Source organism: Callorhinus ursinus, unplaced genomic scaffold (assembly GCF_003265705.2).
Source record: "Callorhinus ursinus isolate GAN/ISIS: 27379988/994484 unplaced genomic scaffold, GSC_fseal_2.0 scaffold4, whole genome shotgun sequence".
Classification (NCBI taxonomy): domain Eukaryota; kingdom Metazoa; phylum Chordata; class Mammalia; order Carnivora; family Otariidae; genus Callorhinus; species Callorhinus ursinus.
The window spans coordinates 149,639,825-149,644,769 of record NW_027397066.1 but is presented as its reverse complement, the minus strand read 5'-3'; the positions used below and the strand labels follow the sequence as shown (position 1 = coordinate 149,644,769).

The 4,945-nt window shown below is 33.3% G+C and overlaps 1 pseudogene; it reads right to left on the bottom strand.

Moving 5' to 3' along the window:
- Positions 1 to 870: 870 nt before the first annotated feature.
- On the bottom strand, positions 871 to 944 carry LOC112826263 (U2 spliceosomal RNA; annotated as a pseudogene).
- Positions 945 to 4,945: the final 4,001 nt, after the last annotated feature.

Below are 4,945 nucleotides of genomic sequence, written 5' to 3'. Positions count from 1 at the left end.
CAAGAAAAAATTAGTGTGTTGTGTCTGCTTGAATAGGAATGGAAATTTCAAAGGACTAGCCATTTTTATATTTCCTTTAGAACCCATTTATAAATGATAAATTAATAATTTAATTGAATACAATCAAATAAAGCCCACTAAATGTGTAAAGCCTAAATACTAAGACAAAATCAAAGTGAACTTTGATATTTGAAATATCTTAAAAGATAAAAGGAAAGTACTTTGCTTACTTTGCATTAATTAGCTTACTGTAAGCTAGAATAATGAAACAGATTATACAACAAACTGTTGATCAATTATGGAAGACCTGTTCATAGTTGAGGAGAAAATTTATTACAAGAAAGAGGTTCTTCCACACTAGTGGCTATCAGGCCATAGATATATGTGTCCATCTCTATGACTTGTAATAAAAAAAAAAGAGCATTTAAAAAAATTTTTACCATCTGTATAAGAAATTCTTAAATTAATCTTGACTTGGGTTTCTTGACAGATTCAAAAAACAAGAATCTGAGAAGCTAAGTTTTCATTACTTACCAGGTTAAGGAATCTGTGACAGAATAGTTTGGAAACATTCCCTCTTTAACAAAGAAACACAACAAAACAAAATCCTTTAACTTTAGTAAGGAATAGAAAATAAATGTCAAATAACGTTGTTTCAGGAAAAAGTAAATGGGCCATGGTTGTTATTATCTTTAAAAAGATAGTTTATTTTATTTTTTTACCATTTTTGCTAAGCTCTGATTGCTGTCACTCATCCCCAGTAAACATGTGGTAAAAAATGATCTAGTAGCTAAAAGCACGAATGTGTTTCTGATGTTAAAAAAAATCATAATTAAACATTCATTAGAATGAAAAGCATTCATTTCAGAAATAAGATCTGCTACATAAAAATAGTGAAACTTAAAATGCTACACTTGATCTTAGCCAAAAGGCCGAGAAGCGATGTGAAACTTAAAATGCTAACAAATGGTTGAATTAGCTTATTCTGCTACAGGAACGATTTCATTGAGGTTATTCCTTCCTCAATTACTCGGACTACTTACATGACTGATGTGTATTCAAAGGATGAAACAGAACATTACATTTGCTACTTGAGGGCTTAAAGATCTTTACCTTAAGTGTAATAGTGTGGTAAAAGGTGGGTAATTTTAAAGAAGCGTTGAGGTATGTGGTGATTTTGGATTATATGGGTGACCAAATATTAAGTGTTGGGAGGCTATGAGCTAATGAAGGGAAAAGGAGCAAGAAAAGCCTTGTCCTATTAATTTGTCTTTCCTGCTTGTTTTGTGATCTCTTACACAATGGTGAGGAAAGACCTGCATCCCAAAAAGAGGTTTGCCTGGTCTCTGATTAATTCACAGTGATTACTTCTGCATCTCTAACTGTGTGTACAGCACCCTGAGTGCCCAATACTTGAGGCTAATATTTTTGTTGGTATAGCCTTTTTGGATAAACAAATGGAATATTTTACCTTAACCTACGAAGATAAATTTAATTGTTTTTAAATTTCACTCCAAATCACTTCTAAATCTGTAGCTGGTTTATCATATAACAACATCAGCTCTCCTATTATTTCAAATTCAGTGAAATTAGGATTATTGGAAATAAATATTTGTGAAACCTCCTAGTACAACTTGATAAATGGGTGGAGAAACACCTCTTATTTAAAAATCCTATCTATTTATTGAGCTTTGTAAATTTCAAAATAATTTTAATATGAGCTTGTTTTGGTTTACTCTATTTATACATTCATGTGGTCTTAATTGCTATCTTTAAGATAATGAGGTTTTACATTTATGAACGTCATTTGGCTCCTTATTTATTCAGGTTTCATTAATGTCATCAAATGAGATTATTTAATTTTTCTATTAAGGCCTTGGGGATATGTTAGTAGATTTATAAAAAGCACAGATTTCTAGGTTTATTTCTATTTTCATTAGGTTGTGTTGCCTTTTTTGATTATTAATGGTTAAAAAGAACTTCTATTGGCTTTTGACTACATCTGGGAACCTCAATATATTTTTTACTAGTCTTGTTGTTTTCTAAAGCTACTCTTGGATTTTTTTTATATAGCCCAGTACTAACAATTTTGTCTTTCTTTTCCATCCTCATACTTCTTATTTTTATTTCTCGTCTAATATCTCTGCTTAGAACCTCTGTTCTTATGTTAAGAATATCAATAATGTGCATGCTTTTATTATTTCTCATTTGAATGACATGATGCCATTTATTCTCTACAGTGTAAACTTTGGTATATTAGTACAGGTTCTTGGTAGAACCTTTTATTAGGTTAAAGAAATTTCCATCCATTCTCCATTTTACAAGTGTTTTTGTCATGGATAATGGTAATTTTATTAATTTGATTGTCTTCATCTATTGAGTGGATCATGTTTTTTCTCCCTTGCTGTGTTAATTAAATGAATTATATTGATAAAATCTTTTTTCTGATTCTAAACTATTCTTGCATTCCTTGGATAAATGCCAACTTGGCCATGGTATATAATTACTATAGATAGTTGGAAGCATTTGCTATTACTTTAATTTTATCCCCCATTTGTTCATATTTGAAATTGATTTAGAATTCATTGATTCTATTGTACTTGTCCTTTTCACATATCAAATATATGCTGATCTTATTAGATGAGTTGGTAAAATGACTTCATTTTCATTTTCTCAGGAACTTCATAAAAGTTTATATTTTTCTTAAAAAATTGGCAAACTCATGTAAAAAAACAGCTGCAGTTTGAGGTATTATAAGAGTGGAAGATTAATTATAGGCTCAAAAATTTTTAAAAAGATTTTATTTATTTATTTGAGAGATAGACAGTGAGAGAGACCAAGTACGAGTGGGCTGAGGAGCAGAGAGAGAGAAGCAGACTCCCTGCTGAGCAGGAAGCCCGATGCAGGACTCGATCCCGGGACTCCAGGATCATGACCTGAGCGGAAGGCAGTGCCTTAACCAACTTGAGACACCCAGGTACCCTATTGTATGTTTTTGAATTTTATTTTACTTCTGGTACAATTAACATACTGTTATATTAGTTTCTGGTGTACGATATAGTGATTCAACAATTCTATACATCATCTAGTGCTCATCACAAGTATTTTCCTTAACCCCCTTCACCTATTTAAATCCACCTCCCCCACCTACCTTCCCTTTAGTAACCATCAGCTTATTCTCTCTAGTTAAGAGTCTGTTTCATGACTGGTCTCTCTCTCTTTTTCCTCTGCTCACTTGTTTTATTTCTTAAATTCTACATTTGAGTGAAATCATTTGGTATTTGTCTTTCCCTGACTGACTTATTTCGCTTAACATTATACTTTCTAGATCCATCCATGTGGCAAATGGCAAGATTTCATTCCTTTTTATGGCTGAATAATATCCCATCATATATATAATACATATATAAATATGTATATATAAAAGAATAAAATATGGATCTTCTTTATCAATTCATCTGTAGATGAACATGGGCTGCTTCCATAATTTGGCTATTGTAAATAATGCTGCTATAAACATAGAGATACACGTATCACTTTGATTTCGTGTTTTTGTATTCTTTGAGTAAATACCCAGTAGTGCGATTGCTGGATCTTAGGGTACTTCTATTTTTAACTTTTTGAGGACCCTCCATACTGTTTTCCACAGTGGCTGCACCAGTTTGTGTTCCCACCAACAGTACAAGAGAGTTTCTTTTCCTCCATATCCTCACCAACACTTGTTTCTTGTGTTTTTGATTTTGTTTTATTTTAATTTTTTAAAGAATCATTAATTTATTTTAGAGAGAGAGCATGAGTGGGAGAGGGGCAGAGGGAGAGGGAGATAGAGAATCCTCAAGAAGGCTTCCCTCTAAGCACAGAGCCTGATGTGGGGCTCAATCCCAGGACCCCAAAATCATGACCTGAGACAAAATCGTGTCAGATGCTTGACTGACCGAGCCACCCAGGTACCCCTTGTGTTTTTTATTTATCCATTCTGACAGGTGTGAGGAGATATCTCATTGTAGTTTTGATTTGCATTTCCCTGATGATGAGTGATGTTGGACATCTTTTCATGCTTCTATTGGCCATTTGGATGTCTTCCTTAGAGAAATGTCTGTTCATTTCTTCTGACCTTTTAAAAATTGGATTATTTACGGTTTTTTGTGTCTTGATTTGTATAAGTTCTTTTTGGGGTTTTGATTTGTATGAGTTCTTTATATATTTTGGATACTAACCCTTTATCAGATATGTCATCTGCAAATATCTTCTCCCATTCCATAGGTTGCCTTTTAGTTTTAGGGTTTTTTTTTTTTTTAAAGATTTTGTTTATTTGACAGAGAGAGAGAAAGCAAGAGAGCACAAGCAGGGGAAGCAGCAGAGGGAGAAGGAGAAGCAGGCTTCCCGCTGAGCAGGGAGCCCAATGCAGGTCTTGATCCCACGACCCTGGGATCATGACCTGAGCGAAAGGCAGACACTTAACGACTGAGCCACCCAGGCACCCCTGCCTTTTAGTTTTGTTGATTGTTTACTTCTCTGTGTAGAAGCTTTTTATTGTGATGTAGGCCCAATAGTTTATTTTTGTTATTTCCCTTGCCTCAGGAGGCATATCTAGAAAGAAGTTGCTACAGCTGATGTCAGAGAAATTACTGCCTGTGCTCTCTTCTAAGATTTTTAGGATTTCAGGTCTCACATTTAGGTCTTTAAACCATTTTGAATTTATTTTGAATTTATTATGGTGTAAGAAAGTGGTCCAGTTTCATTCTTTTGCAGGTAGCTGTCCAGTTTTCCCAACACCATTTGATGAAGAGATTTTTTTCCCATTACATATTCTTTCCTGCTTTTTCAGAGATTAATTGACCATATAATTGTGGTTTTCTTTCTGGGTTTTCTATTCTTTTCTATTGATCAATGTGTCTATATTTGTATATGCTATCTTTTATTTTTAGAAAATTTTCTACAATTC